General features: G+C 44.6%; 1 protein-coding gene across 1 annotated transcript in view; it reads right to left on the reverse strand.

Annotated features, from left to right (window-relative positions):
• Positions 1 to 17,062, reverse strand: part of MGAT4D (MGAT4 family member D) — a 707,335-nt gene that overhangs the window by 493,436 nt on the left and 196,837 nt on the right. The gene's annotated exons all lie outside the window — the stretch shown is intronic.

The following is a 17,062-nucleotide window of genomic DNA, read 5'->3' on the forward strand; positions in this document are numbered from 1 at the left end:
TAAAACAAAAATCCCTTTGATGAAAAAACACAAACACAGGAGTTACAAAATGAGTACAATGAATGGGAAACACACCAACCCCACCCCATGCAGTTAGGAATTTTAGCACAATGTTCATATCGACACACACACGTTATTAGGCGCCACATGTCAGGACACACTTGACCTCAGCCGGCTCAGGAGCACTCCACTTCCGGATTCATGGTAGGGGTAGATTCACAGAGGATTTCCTGGCTTCGGCAAGTAAGTGGCTCTCTCGGGTGAAAAAACTATTCTTTTTTCCTTTGCGCAAACCGTACCCTTTAACTTTGATGGTAACTACCTTAAATCTCTTCCCTCAGATGCTTATCAAGAAACATCCAGCATCCACGCTAACCCAAAGGGCGAGTTTCACAATGGCTTCAGGCAAGCCATATTGGTAGGTTCTAAAACCTGAAAATATATAAAATCACGGTGTATGCATGGTGTATTACAAGTTTTGGGTATGAAAGCACAGAGCATGCACATGTATGAGTACTTGATGAGTACTTGATGGGCACACCTTTGATGATGATCATCATAGAACTGGAAAAACAAATGGTTGATATACCAGAAAATGTTGTTACCATTTGCGGTGTTTATTAATATTTTGTTTGTTTCTGGTATATCTTTACAGGCCACAACTTTATTCTTTTATTATAAGGCAGCCGACTGTGGGTAAATGTAACTTTTTGATGCAAATGCATAGATTATATTCCCTAATTAGATGACACTTTGCTAAATATGACACAGTGTGAGCACCACCAAAACAGCATAGGAGCCTCACCTATAGATGATTAGGAATTTTTCATGACCTTGATGAATTGCTACTGATCCCAGGCAGGGACACGTAGGAAAGAAATGTGTTGAGCTCACATTAAAATGGAACTCAAGTTACATTATCTACTTCTGAGTTCATCTCTTTGTTTTTAACCTCAACAGGGACTTCTCTGGAAAAGAATGTTATTTTTTCAATGTCTTTAGTTAACTTTAATACTTTGTCACTTGCCCCTCAATCTACTTTCTAACTTGGCAGGAAGAATCCTGTTGGGCTGATATCAGATTACTTAGGATCTTCAGACACACAGATGGCTACTAAAAAAAAGTACCCCTCATGGGGCCTGTTGGACATTGCAGCGCTGGCCCAACGATGGGCACGGCTCATTGATGAAGCATGCCACCTTGGTGGGTGAGAGCTTGTGCATCCTAAAGGGGATGCTCTGTGGTCTATGAATAAACCATTGCCCTAATTGGGCTCATTCAATAGTCTCATCTGTTTTTGGAACTGCACAATAAGTTTTGTTTGACAATGTCTAGAACATCAAGCACAAACATAGTTCTCCCAGAGAAAACCCTAAAAGAACTGCAGCTGGTTCAAACCGAGCCACACATACTAACCCTTAGCCTGTTGAGATCAGAGCATGAAACCCTGTTGCTCTGGACTTTACACTGGCTGATAACAGAATAATGCATACTCTTCAAGCTGTTCCGCCCTGCTCAGGATCCATACTAGACTCTTGGAACTGCATTGCTAAACCTGAATAAAATGATGTCAGCCATATTTCAACCCATAACCTTAGGTTGTAATTGTATAGTAGGATCACCCCTGTGCCCTACAATGGGTAAAATGCTAGAGATAAAACTCTGAGAACACAATTTGTTATGACTTGCAACAAACAGAACGTTGCCGAGTTAACAGAAGGGACATTACAAGTTTTAGAGGGAGCAAAGCGAAAACCCAAAAGAAGACTGCTACCCTGTAAAAATGGCAAACTAGAGCATCAAAAGGTGAACCATGGCTGACATGCTCAGTGTTGCATCAGGAGGGGGCAAAATAACATTGTGAATCCTGAACAATGGGCAGAGATTGGAATGTGGCAATTTTGGTGATGTAAAATAAACATAAAAGAGTTTTCCTACGTTCTTCTTTATTTATCAAGTGTGCTTCCACTCTCAACTATGCCTTGACTTCTGCTGTCCTGGTACATGGAGCTCCCTACTCGTGGGACCTAACATATCTTTAATAAGTGGATAAACAATGCAGTAAAGTAGTGTTTCGTGGTTTTGGGCCAATTCTCCTCTAAGGTGCTTTTTAGGGATTTTCTTGTGTTGAGGAAAGTTATGGGGTGTCAAACTGCAACTAATGTCGTATAAATGGTTTGTGCTGTATGTTAAAGTTGGATGCCACCGTGGCCAGGTGACTGCAAGTTAAAAGCTTGCTGCCGACATCTATGATATGCAGGTCTCAAGCTTCAATGCTGGCAAAGCTAACTCAGCCTGCCATCCTTGTAAGGTGGTTACATCATTAAATTAGTAATTGTAGCAGCTGTTATTTACAGAGCCTAGCTGTGGCAGTGTTGTAGTTATTATTACTGTTGTTACTGCTGCTACTGTGATATTTACTATGTACCTTAACACAACAAGATGATAGATAGAGTGCTGAAACTTTTTAACCAAACACCCCCAGTCAAGAGAAATGGATTGAATTCAGTTTGGACCCAGTCATATGCAAATCAGTCTTGACCCTGCTCCTTATGGGAACAGTGCAGCCCTGGCAGTTCGGGTTGGACTGTTCTCAAGAGGATCACGGTCAAGACTGATTTGCATATGGCTGGGTGCAAACTGGGGCAGCATGGTGAGCAAAAGAATGATGGCTTTAATCCAGATCTGTTATTGGGGGTGAGAGTTTGAAAAGTTTCAGGACTACGTCCATCATCTTTTTGGGTTGCTATGCTGGTCCTAGGTGGCCAGGGTATGCCCAGACGTGGGTCCCTTGCTCACGGTGTCACTGGATTCAAGCTAGCCTGGCTGATGAGGGGTGATACCCCAAAACCAGTCCGAGGATGTTTGTTTCCGGTACATGGAGGAACTTTCCTGTCAGTTCGGGGTGAACTATTCCCAGGAGGTAGCGGTTCGCAACTTGACCACTGCCTACTCTTAAAAAAAAATCTGTTACATTTTCTTTGGATCCCTTCCCTTTTGCAAATGTATTATCACCTTCCTTGAGGTGTCAGTAAAATTTCAATGATTGGCGACCAGATTTTGGTCAAAAAGCATTGATACATGGGATACTTATTGAGTTTTCGACAGGACGCCTATTACACTCCCCTTCCACATACCATAACAGTGTCTATTTTGAATCCCATTTTATGAGTCCGAAAGATCAGATTCCTAAAACGTGATTAGTATGTAGAAAAAGCATTTTAACTGTTTCAAACACAGAAATGGAGCGTTTGTAACAGCTAAAATTAAAATGCTCAGTACATTTGCCCCAAAGCTGGGAGTCATATACGCTGACGTTTTTGTTTCCCTATCCTGCATTTTTTTTCTCATACACAACTCTTCGCCATACCCGAAGAGTTTTGCTATTGGCAAACATACTAAATATACTTAAATTGTGCAGATTTTTATTAGAGTCAAATTTATTAGCTATAAAAAATAAAAAAATATAAAGAGAATTTGCTATGATTCCCATTTCTATGCTTTTCCTTTGGTAGTTTGACTTCTTTACTCAGTGAACATGTTGCCATGTTTGTACTGGAATTAGTGATTTGGAAGTCATTTTCCTAAGCTTGACAAGAAAAACGAGGGTCTCTTTATCCAAAATCTAAACTGATAATTGGGAGAACATTTTATGTATAATATATATCATCAGACAATATGGCTTCCCAATAATATCTTACGCGGATGACACCCAAATCGTGGTGTCAATTTCAAGCAGCCATGAAGATACAGCCGATAGCTTTAAACAATGTATGTACCACATAAACCAATGGATGGGGTCAAACTGTTTGAAGCTTAACGGTACCAAAACAGAGGTCCTCTTACTGGGATCAGATACCTCTTTTTGGTCACAGAACTGGTGGCCCTCTATTATGGGTGCGTACCCCAGCCCAGTCCAAAAAGTGAGAAATTTGGGCATCATCTTTGATGACAAAATGTCCTTTCAACATCAGGTCAACAGAGTTGAATCAATGATATTTTTGATTTTAAAATCTATCCACAAAATACGCTCTTTCATCCCCCTGAAGCAGTAAAAACTCAAGTTACAGTTCTGGCCTTAGCCAGACTGGATTACGGAAATGCCCTATACTTAGGCCTCCAAAAACAGCACATGGCCAAACTTCAGTGGGCACAAAACGCTGCAAACAGAACAATAGTGAACTTACCCAAATTCCAGTCCATATCAGAAGGCCTGAAAAATCTCCACTGGCTCCCCATGAAAAAAAGAATAGACAAGGCACTTTGTCTAGCATACAAAGGATTACATGGAAATGGACCAGCATTTCTGAAACAGCATCTCACCTGGTACCATCCACCAAGACACCTTCGCTTATCACAGAGCAAACTCCTCCAGACCCTAAAATTTAGAAAAGTCAATTGGGGTGGAAGAAGCCTTGTACTGGGCACAGCGAAACTATGGAACTCGCTCCCAATAAACATCAAACGCTGTACAACGCTGCTCGGATTCAGAAAGCTTATAAAGGAATGGCTTTTTTCGAATATACTGAACTCAAATCACCCACAGATGGAACATAGGCACTTGCCTCGGCTATGAGCGCCTAGATGCCCAGGGGCATTAGTGATCTATATAAATCTTTCTCACATCACATCACACATAGCTCCTTTGTATTTCCTTTTACATTATACATATTCAACACAATGGATTCACAAAGATGTACAAAAAGTCCAAGAGATCATTAGTTTGTGGAGTGAAACATACCTCACATTACACAGTTTGAGATCACAACCAACACGTTTCGTGGAACTCTACGTTTTCTCCAGGCTATGGAGTCATAATCTGTTTTCAGCTATCCAATATGGGCACGGATTAACAGTCACATAACTTAATTTGCCTTACGAGAAACATGAAACAAGATTAAACTGACAACAAATAGTACATACTACTTCAAAGAGCTACTTAAAAAAAGAGCATTTACTAATACTTGAAATATACTTGAGGCGCTGTGATGAGTAATGACCCTGAACTCATATTGAATGTACGCTCAGTTGATTGTAATTTGCGAAGCCTTGATAAAGCAGAGAATTCTTCAAAAGACGCATTGGCTGTAACCTCAAACTCATGTTATAAACTACAAAGACCCATTTCTTGGCCTTTCGGCACGTCTTTTTGAACTTACTGTGTTGACTATAGGTGTAATGGAAAAGAAAATGAGAAGCTACGTATAAAATGTTATAGTTGCTCCCCGCAACCAATTTAAATTTCCTTTTAAGTAGTGTGTCAGGAGGGTACTTAACATTTGACGGGTAGGTATACCGCAGAACCAGTAATCTCAAACAAACCTCTAGTATTTTTTTTTCCCCACCAGAACTTTCTTCTCTCATTCTGCCACCTATTCTTTTTAAACCCTCTGACATTACATTCTCTTCATCTGCCCGTAATATTGGCGTTATATTTAAATTGAGGTTCAGGCCTGTTTCCGTTAGTTCAGCATACATAAACCTAAACCTTTTATTCCCTCTACTGCTGTTAAGTTACTACTCCAAACACTTGTCCTATCTCTCTTCGACTGCTATTTGTCGCTGTGTATCAGCACTCTGAAATATCTGACCACCCTACTTCAAACCATCCAGAATACATGAATTGTCTTCTCATTTCCCTTCCTTTGCATTCCTATAACTCTCCATATCTCCATCAACTTTGTTGTCCGCCTTTTTCTTTTCAACCGAAATTGAACTTTTTGTGAATTTTGTTTTTATTCCCTGGCCATGGCATATGTCTGTTCCCTTATTTTGCTCCACACTCCTGTCCACTCGTTATGTTCTGCCCCTTATGTTTAACAATGTACCTTGACCCCATCACAAATCATCCGCTTCCCAGTCTTTGTTGCTTTTGTCTCCCAAATTACTGAATGAGCATTCTTTTTTATCAGAGATCAGCATCTAATCTAGGTGTCTCTAACCTCTTCATTAATCAGAGCTACATATGTGCAATTAAAATCATCCAATGCTACCAATATGATTAGTGATGCAACAGTGACCACATTAGACAAGATTACATTAGTGGCTACCATGGCAAGATACCAACACTGATCACCTCAGTGCAGGGTTGCCAGCATTAATGTAAAAAAGGATTTGTCAATTTGAATGCCTCTACATGGGCAATGCATAGAGTCATAACTACAATGCCCCTGACACCTAGGTCATAATATTAGTAATAATTCCCTCCAATGACAAATGATCTGTCACTCGAATATCAGTTTTTAATATAACTTAGTAATTATGATATCTGAAAATACAAAGATTTTCATCTTGAATACACACTTTTCAATTGTGTTATCTAAAAATTAATTCAAAAAACAAAAGCTTATGATTTAGTAGGCTGGGCTACACACAAGAGTGCTACAGTTGGCTGGAAAGCTACCATGTAACTCAGGAGCTACTTGTTGGAGAAGCTTAGTCAGATTATCAGGATTCAGTCTCTCCTGCTGCCAAGTTTTGTATTGTCCTTTCTTTTCTTTCTGCTGTATTTCTGTGCAATGCTGTGACTAGAAGCACTATAAAATCAAATAAACAAATGCATAATCAATAATACATTAAAGGCCAGGATGGTGGAGACACTGGCATCTCACTTTCCATTATAAAGCTTCTCTAAACAAGAAGCAGGGGGATTGCCACAAATCAGGCTGCCTAACACTACCCGCATGCATATGGTGCTGGAACAAGGGCATTCATTTTTTTTCTATTTCGTATATGGTTCTGGAGTAAGGGCATTCATATTTTTTGAGGACCGAGGACAACAGACAAACAAATAAAAAAAAAAGGACCTGTCGCATGCCAGTCTTCCTCTCCTCTTGGGCTCCAGTACACTGCAGGCACAGGCTCCCAGACACCCCAGCAGCCAATCCTAACGCTCCTTTCATGCTACTGGCAGCATGACAGCAGCGTCAGGACTGGCCAATTTGCGTTCACAGTGAGACTGGGAGACTGTGCTTGCTGTCTCCAACTCGGCAGCGCAGCTCGGGTTGGAAACAGCTTCAGTGCATGTAAGTCTGGCGGTCCTGAGACGTGTGTTCAACCACCTCCCTCAGGCTTGTCATCCTCCCTGGCTCCGCCCCCAAAGACTCGGCCGGGAGACAAAGTTATTGTTTTATTTTTATATCTAGGCTGCTGGCAGAGAGGGTGACGCTCCTTCCCAAAAGTGGAGGAGCCGCCGCTGTTATTGTCCTCATATAGGGCCAGATGTAGGTAATCCCCGATTACCGATTCTTAAATACTGAATCATACCGATTCGGTATTTAAAAACTGGCAATCGGGATGTAGGTATATTTACCAAATCAATTACCAAATCGGTAAGATTCGGTAATTGCCGAATCGGTATTTACCGAATCGGTAATTGCCTTTGATTCCTATGGGTCTTGAGGCCCATAGGAATCAATGTCAATTACAGAATTGGTAAATACCGATTCTGTAAAATTACCGAATTTACAAGGGGGACAGGGTGTCACTTTGACACCCTGTTGTACCCCTGATTCTGGCTTGTGTGCAATGTGACACACATACATGCCCTTAGGGCATGTATGTGTGCCACATGGCACAGGTGTACATGCACAGATGTGCATGTACACAAGAATTCGTTATTTACCATGAGATAGTATTTCATGGTAAATAACGAATTCTTAAGGGCCTGTGGCACTATTTTAAGTGCCACCTATATCTGGAATTACCGATTCAGTAAATATACTGAGTCGATATTTTACCGAATCTGTAAATTTACCGATTCCCTACATCTCCAAAACCAATTGCCGGTCGGTAACGGCCGAAATCGGCCGTTACCGACCGGTAATTGGTGACCTACATCTGGCCCAAGATCTCTGGGCGATGAATTCTCTTAAGGAAAATGAAATAAAGGGGACATGATAGAAACTGAATTTATGTCAATAAGAAGGACATAAAGTGTAGATTGCCAAACCCTCTATGCAACAGGCTGACTACTGCTTCGGTTGCTGGAGAGGAAGAACCATTGTATCTGCTGAAACAGGGTTTTTTGCGTAAAAGTGATGAGGCTACACATAAAGAGCCCTGAGGAACCCGTCATTAGATATGTCTAAAAGAGACTATTTTTCATGATGCCTGGAAAGAATGGAAACGGATTCCTACTATAGGTCATTTCTAAGAGTCTATACTACAGATTCCCTGAGAAAAGAAACAATGACTTTATAAGCTGCTCAAAACCGTGACAGAGAGCGCGCAGTCACAGTGCCATTCTTTGGTTATTTCTATTTTATTCACTTATTCAGTTTTTCAATTTCAGAACTAATGCCACGATTTCAAGAGCATAATAGGCCAAGTAAATAGCTGGGATGTGGAGACATATTCAGCCAATCATAAGGGGTTATTGCCAGAAAGAAAGTGGTGGAACAGAATATTTTCATGGTGCAGGAACTATTTCGAGCATGTATAAGTATAAAGTACAAGGAGCTGGACATTTAAGTTGTTTTGCCATGAAATATCACGGATAAATATCAATTAAAATTGTGTAATACTGCTGATTTTCAGTATGTTTGCAAGGTATGCATGGATGTAACTAAACATTCAATCTTACACTCATAAATGATACATTTTTAAAGAACACTTAAATAATTATAAAGATTCTATGCTCATATGTGTAGGAGAGTGGGGTCTGCAATCCTATGGTCACCCCAGATTTTTGCTTTTTGCTTCACTGGGTTACGCCTTTCCCCGGCTGTGGTCCTGCTAATCAGACCCACAGCCTAGCTATTCTCTCTCTAAAATTGACATCCATGTACTTTAGGTGCATTTACCAATTGGTATTGGGACACCTTATCAGCCCCTGTACAGTGTACCTTAGGTACCCAGGGCATAGGTGAACCCAAGGACTACCAGGGGCTGCAGCATGTATTATGCCACCCCTGGCTGGCCATCTAAACAGACACAACGGGCTGGTAAAACAGCTGGGGCAAGGTGGTGTAAACACCCTTTGCTATAGATATAGTATACCTATATCTAACCCTAAAATGGACACATATATTCCTATCAGTCACTCCTATGGCAGGCCTAATCAATCCTGAAGGCAGAGTGCTTGGAATTATGTGAGATGGTGCTCTGGCATGAGCTAAGCCTGTCTGCAGCTTGCGGAACCAATTCATTATAACTGTTCCATGATAACGCTATACCATATACTCTTAAGTGCATTATAATCCTCGCGGTTAAATGCTAACTTTGGTATAGCATTATCAAAACATGTCGAGTAAGGTGCCATACGAATTGGAATACTACCCCCTCGCCAATTCTGGCGACGGGGGTAGCATGTCACCCTTCTAGAGGGACACGACATGTATGTAACTGTGAACCCCTGTTAAAGTTAACTCGAGCCTCAGCATCACAAAATGGATGCTGCCACCACAGACACAAGTCTGACCTCCTGCTGCTGGGAGTCCTTCCAGCGAGGGAGGCCTGGACAAAGGGTTTCCTGCCTTGGGAGGTGCTAGCACCACCCAGACAGGATTTTGTGTATCGAGGTAGGGAGGCCTGAAAGGAATGAGACATGCCTGGGGCACACAAGGTGCCCTGTGCATACACCGGTTCAAAACAGTTGCTGGGGCACTCCAGCCTCAGCTCTGGTGTGAAACCGGACAAAGGATAGGGGGTGTAACCACCCCCCTTCCTGGTCCCACCCATGGGAGGGACCTAGTCACCAGTACAGCCCCCTTTAGGAGAATAAAGGTAGGAGCTGGTCCCATTCCAAATTAGATTAATCCTGACTTGAAACTTTATAAGAAGAAACTCTGGACTTCGACGTTCTGCTCCACAGAAGACTGAAGAAATCTCCCTTGTGGGCAAGGAGTGTCCACCCTGCATGAGCAGGCACCATCAAGCGTCCAGCGGCTTCACTTTGTCGTCTTCCCTTGAGGATCCAGACTTCAGAGCCCAACGAGACCCGGATTCCCAGACCTCTCCGACCTCAACTCACATCTGCAGCACAGCTGAGATCCGTGGGTGCGACAAGACACGTGGAAACGGCCATCTTGGAGAAACTGCACTTCGCTTCCAGCACAACTTCTGAGGTAACGTCGGCAAAGTGCTTTGGGGATTGAGAAGCCCCAGCCCCGAGCAGCTCCTGCACCGAAGATCAGCCCTCCAGCATCCACGAGATCTGCGTGGGGCCCTTCTGCCTGTTTGCTGCTCAACGCGTTGTCTGGTCACTTGCCGGCTGGCTAGTGGCCCCCCTAGACATTGATCTGTGAAAACTACACTGTTGGTCTGGTTGCTCCAGACTGGCCCTTGCTTCCTTCCAAAAGAGAAGTACCCCAGACCCTCCTGGTCCGCACCAGACGCCTTTTCCACTCACCGCGTGAGTTGCCTTTGCCAAGGCCTGTTGACGCCGAATCCGGAAACAACACCGCCGACAGCGAGAACCTGCGTGGGACAGCTTGTGCCTCCATCCTGGTCGTCCAAGACACCTCCTGGTCCACGTGGCTGCAGAGTCAAGCGTCCACTCTTCAGCTGATCGCAACAACAGCATCTGGTTCCTTCCTGGCCTGGCTAGTGACTTTGAACATTGTCCCCTCTGCTTTCAGGTCTTCAGCATTCCTGATCCCCCCTTGGATCACACCGGACATCTTCCTCCTGGTCGCCTGCAGCATCTTTTCTTTCAGGCTCCATAGACTTCAACGCAGAAACCCGACACGACTTCGCACCTATGCACCCGCAGCCCGTGGGTGAGGTAACAAGAGCATTTCGGTGCTCCAGGGTAGATTGACTCTCCTAGTGTCCAGATTCACAGTTGTTTTAGTCCTAACTAGTCAGGATTGTCCGTACTCACCTTTTTCTTGAACTGTACTGTCCATAGACGTTGTTACGCATCCTGTGTGTGAGTTCACACTCTGCACCCGCATTCCGTGGGCCTCCTATTACTTACCTAAAGTTAGGGTAGTGTAGTCCCAGCGATCCTATAGCCTCTGGACAGCTCCATTCCTTCTATCGATTTCCTTATACCATTTACTTAGTATATGGTTTGCCGTGCCCCTAGGGCACCATTGTAATTTTGTGCAACTTATTGTATTTTTCTTAAGAGATTGTCATGTGCTTAGCCCTCTGATCTCATAAAGAGTTCAGCGGTGTTTGTTAGTAATAAATATATTGTTTATTTTCATGACAACCTGTGTGGTGTCCTTTCATCTGGTATTCAAGGGGTTATATGTGGTAAAACAGCTGGCTTCACATGCCAAAAGAGTTTAGCCTAAGACTGCTTTGTCCATGCTACCATTAGGATAGCTGGTCTATAAGGTTGACTTACAACCAATCGCCATAAGGGTTGTTTGGACTGATACAAGGTGATCACTAGAACTAGTGAGCATCATATATCATGCCAACTTCTCACATTGGTGTGCAGCGGTTGGGATTTGAGCTTGCTGTTGTTTTTACCAAATATAATCTTGAAATATCATTTGAAAGATCACATAAGGTAACATAGGTACATATAACAAGCTTAGAAATAATCTGAGTTGTACTGAACCAGCTGTTGTAGTAGAAAGGGCCTAGCACACCCTGACTACAACTCTTAGCAAGGGTTCAGTAGGAAAACCCATAGTGTAGGTAAGTGCACCACTTACACCTCACTAGAAAGCATGTCTACCACAGGAGAGATCTCAGTAGCTCCCCTTGTGGTTAGTGACCCTCCACAGGTCCTTTCCAGATATGCAGCCCTCAGCTTCCAGGAGATGAGACAATTGTGTACCTCCAGGAAGCTGAAACAGGGTTCTAACCCTACCACTCCCTTTCTGTTGGGTCTCTAAGAGACATATGATGCCAGAAGGGCTGTCAATGCAGGCCCCTCTAATCCAGATGGGAGCATGCCCCCCTTAGAAGGTGATCCAGGTGATCCAGACTCTAACCTCCCTGAAACAGAGAATGTAGAGGGTAGGGAAGAGGGAAACTTATCTGAGGATGAGGCAGAAAATGGCCAACCTTTAGTCAGTAGACTTACCAGGGCCAACTTAGACCTACATGGGGAAGTAACTGGGAGAGCCCCAGTGCCATCCACTAGCAGGCCTAACTTTGGGGTCAGGAGAGCTAGATCTCCTTCTAGGGACTCCAACAGATCTGTTCACTCCCATGCCTCTCATGCATCTGCTCATAGGAGGATGACTTCCCCTCAGAGGAGAGAGCATGAGGCAAAGATGAAGGAAGTTAATCTGAGGATTCAAAGGGAAGAACTTGCCCTTGCCAAGGAGAAACTTGCCTTTGCTAGAGAGCAACAGTTGAGTGGGTTAGCACCCACTGGTGGCAGCAATATCCCTAGGGATAAAGACAGGAGTTTTGATAATAGACACCTGGGTAAAATAGTGCCCTCCTATGAGACAGGAGATGATATCCACAAGTGGATAACTGCTCTGGAGAGGGCCTGCAAAGTACAGCAGGTACCCCAGAGTCAGTGGGCAGCAATATTGTGGCTCTCCTTTGAAGGTAAATGTAGAGATAAGCTCCTCACTGTTAGAGATGAGGATGCTAATGATTACCAAGTCCTGAAAACTGCACTGATTGATGGGTTTGGCTTAACAACTGAACAGTACAGGTTGATGTTCAGGGACACCCAGAAAACTCAGGCTCAAGATTGGACTGACTTTGTTGATTGTGCCACTAAGGCTTTGGAAGGCCGGTTACTGGGAAGTAAAGTTACTGATTACACAGGATTGTATAATCTAATTATGAGAGAGCAAATCTTAAATAATTGTCAGAACCAGTTGTTGCATCAGCACCTGATTGACTCAGATCTGACCTCTCCCCAAGAATTGGGAAAGGAGGCAGACAGATGGGTCAGAACCAGGGTCAAGCAGCAGAACCAGAACCAGGGTGGTGGCCAAAAGAAAGCAGACCAGAAGGGTAATAATGAGAATAAGCAAAATGACCAGAAGTCTTCAACAGGGCCCCAACAATCTAAGGAGGGTGAGTCCCAGAATCCCCAAAAGAAAAAGAATGATGGTCCAAAGAAACCATGGTGCCAATACTGTAAAAGTAAGACTCACTGGTTTAGTGAGTGCACCAAGAAAGGCCAAACTCCTACCACTACTGTCCCTAAGACACCTGCACCCCCTAGTACAGTTAGTAGTGGTAGTGTACCCCTTTCCTTCAGATACTGCGGGCAGTTTCCATTTAAGGCCCGATAGGCCATTGTCATAGCCTTAAATATGATTCTTTTTTCCACTGGAAGCCTGTGGAGTTTATATAAATGCGGAGAGACATGTTGTTGGATATGGCCCCTACTGTAAGTCCTAGTACTCTGGGCAAATACAGGCAAACGCCTTTAATCAATGGAAAAATGGCTCAGGCCTACAGGGACACATGTGCCAGTGTCACTATGGTGACACCAACATTTGTGGACCCTGATCAGATCATGCTAGGTTCAGACTACCTAGTAACCAATACTAGCAACGTCACTACCAATCACAGTATGGCAGTTGTTAACTTCTCCTGGGGAGGGGTAACTGGCCTCAAAAAGGTTGTAGTTAGTTCAGACCTGCCAGTAGATTGTCTTTTGGGCAATGATTTGGAATCCTCACTGTGGTCAGATGTGGAGTACAGGACTCAAGTAGAAATGTTAGGTCTCTCCTCACATGTCCTTGCTGTGACCAGGTCACAGGCCAAGAAATGCCCAGCTGAACAAGTGCTGGATCCTGGAAAAATGGACCAGATACTACCCAAGAGGAAGAGCAGTAGGGTTAAGGCAGAGCCTTCCCCCCTGCCACAGGTTGAGGATCAGCCCTCTCAGGAGGCTGACCCAAAGACCCCAGAAGGAGCTGTCCTAGAAGAGCTTGAACCTGAACAGGTTGAGTTTCTTGGGACCGGGGGACCTTTCAGGGCAGACTTGAGGCAGGCACAGTTAGACTGTTCCTCCCTTGAACCCCTCAGACAGCAGGCTGCTGCTGAAGCTGCAGGGAATGCTACAGGTGCCCACAAGGTATACTGGGATGAAGGACTCCTACACTCTGAGGCAAGAGACCCCAAGCCTGGTGCTACCAGGAGGCTAGTCATCCCCTTGTCTCTTAGAGGTTTCCTTCTCACCTTAGCCCATGAAATTCCCCTTGCAGGTCACTTAGGCCAGAACAAGACTTGGGACAGGCTTGCCCCACACTTTCACTGGCCTCACATGTCTGAAGACACCAAAGAGTTTTGTCGCTCATGTGTCACCTGTCAAGCCAGTGGCAAATCAGGTGGCACAACAAAGGCCCCCCTTATACCACTACCTGTGGTGGGGGTGCCCTTTGAAAGAGTGGGGATAGACATTGTTGGCCAATGGACCCCCCCAACAGCATCTGGGCACAGATTTATACTGGTGGTAGTGGATCATGCCACCAGGTATCCAGAAGCTATTCCCTTTAGGACCACTACAGCTCCTGTTGTGGCCTGGGCCCTGCTTGGAGTTTTCTCCAGAGTGGGGTTTCCTAAGGAGGTTGTCTCTGACAGAGGTGCCAACTTCATGTCAGGATACTTGACTGCAATGTGGAAGGAGTGTGGTGTAAATTACAAATTTACCACACCCTATCACCCACAGTGCAATGGGCTTGTGGAGAGATTCAACAAGACCCTAAAAGGGATGATAAAAGGGTTACCTGAAAAGCTTAGGCGAAGATGGGACATCCGTTTACCCTGCCTCCTGTTTGCTTACAGAGAGGTCCCACAGATAGGGGTTGGCTACAGCCCTTTTGAGCTTCTGTTTGGGCATCCTGTAAGAGGACCCCTATGTCTTGTAAAGGAAGGATGGGAGTTACCTCTCAAAAAGCCTAAACTTGACATAGTGGACTATGTACTTGGTCTCCGCTCCAGGATGGCAGATTACATGGAGAAGGCATCCAAAAACCTTGAGGCCAGCCAAGAACTTCAAAAAGCTTGGCATGACCAAAAGGCTGTCCTAACTGTTTATCATGCAGGACAGAAGGTGTGGGTGTTGGAGCCAGTGGCCCCAGCAACTCTCCAAGACAAACGGTCTGGATCCCATACCATCATTGAGCAAAAGGGAGAGGTCACCTACCTGGTGGACCTTGGAACTCCCAGGAGCCCCCAAAGGGTGCTTCATGTAAACAGGCTCAAGGCATTTGTCGACAGGGAGAACATGGGCTTGCTCATGGCCACAGATGAGGGACAGGAGGAAGAGAGTGACCCTCTCCGAGACCTGCTCCCTCAGAACCCTGATGATGGGTCAGTTGATGGTGTAGTCTTTTCTGACAGCCTCTCTGAGCATCAACAAGAGGATTGCAAACAAGTTCTTCAATCCTTTAGACACATGTTCTCATTGACACCCAGTCAGACAAACTGGTGCACCCATGAGGTGGACACTGGTGACAGTCTGCCTGTCAAGAGTAAAATCTACAGGCAACCTGACCACGTCAGGGACTGCATAAAGAAAGAAGTACAAAAGATGTTTGAATTGGGAGTCATTGAACCCTCAGAGAGCCCAGGGCTAGTCCTGTAGTTCTAGTGCCAAAACCTCACACCCAGGATGGTAAGAGAGAGATGAGGTTTTGTGTAGACTACAGGGTCTCAATGCTGCCACTAAGACAGATGCAAATCCAATACCTAGGGCAGATGAACTCATAGACAAGTTGGCTTCTGCAACCTTCTTGAGTACATTTGACCTAACAGCTGGTTATTGGCAGATCAGGTTAGCTGAGGATGCCATGGCCAAAACAGCATTTTCTACCCCAGGAGGTCATTGCCAATTAGTGGTGATGGCCTTTGGTTTGAAAAATGCACCTGCCACTTTTCAAAGGTTGCTGAACCAAGTCCTCACTGGGTTGGATGACTTTTGTGCAGCATATCTAGATGATATTGCTGTCTTCAGCTCCACCTGGGAGGATCACCTGATCCACCTGAGGAAAGTTTTGGAGGCCCTGCAAAAGGCAGGCCTCACTATCAAGGCCACCAATTGCCAGATAGGGCAGAGTCAGGTTGTGTACCTGGGCCACCTTGTAGGTGGAGGCCAGGTTCAACCCTTGGAGAGCAAGATACAGGCCATAAAGGACTGGGCTCCTCCAACCACCCAGACACAGGTCAGAGCTTTCTTGGGCCTGTCTGGTTACTATAGGAAGTTTGTCAAAAATTATGGGTCCATTGTGACACCACTTAATGACTTGACAAGCAAGAAAATGCCAAAGAAAGTTCAGTGGACAGTTAGCTGTCAGAAGGCATTCGATGACCTGAAGCAGGCCATGTGTACTGCACATATTCTCAAGAGTCCTGACTACTCCAAAACCTTCATTGTCCAAACAGATGCATCTGAGTTGGGTGTGGGAGCTGTTCTATCTCAACTGAATATTGATGGTCATGACCAGCCCATTGCTTTTATAAGTAGAAGGCTGACCCCTAGAGAGAAACGTTGGTCAGCTATTGAGAGGGAGGCCTTTGCCATTGTTTTGGCCCTGAAGAAGTTGAGGCCATACTTGTTTGGAACTCACTTCAAGATTCAGACCGACCATAAGCCCCTCTTGTGGCTAAATCAAATGAAGGGTGAAAACCCCAAACTTCTTAGGTGGTCCATTTCCCTACAGGGGATGGACTTTACAGTTGAGCACAGACCAGGGACTGACCATGGCAATGCAGATGGTCTCTCCAGGTATTTCCACTTAGAACAGGAAGACTCACCTGGTCAAGGTTAGTTTAATGTCCCTAAGTTTGGGGGGGGGGGGGTTATGTAGGAGAATGGGGTCTGCAATCCCATGGTCACCCCAGATTTTTGCTTTTTGCTTCACTGGTTTACGACTTTCCCTGGCTGTGGGCCTGCTAATCATACCCACAGCCTAGCTGTTCTCTCTCTAAAATTGACATCCATGTACTTTAGGTGCATTTACCAATTGGTATTGGGACACCTTATCAGCCCCTGTACAGTGTACATTAGGTACCCAGGGCATAGGTGAACCCAAGGCCTACCAGGGGCTGCATCATGTATTATGCCACACCTGGCTGGCCATCTAAACAGACACAACTGGCTGGTAAAACAGCTGGGGCAAGGTGGTGTAAACACCCTTTGCTATAGATATAGTATACCTATATCTAACCCTAAAAT

This window comes from Lissotriton helveticus, chromosome 2_1 (genome assembly GCF_964261635.1).
Source record: "Lissotriton helveticus chromosome 2_1, aLisHel1.1, whole genome shotgun sequence".
Taxonomy (NCBI): Eukaryota; Metazoa; Chordata; class Amphibia; order Caudata; family Salamandridae; genus Lissotriton; species Lissotriton helveticus.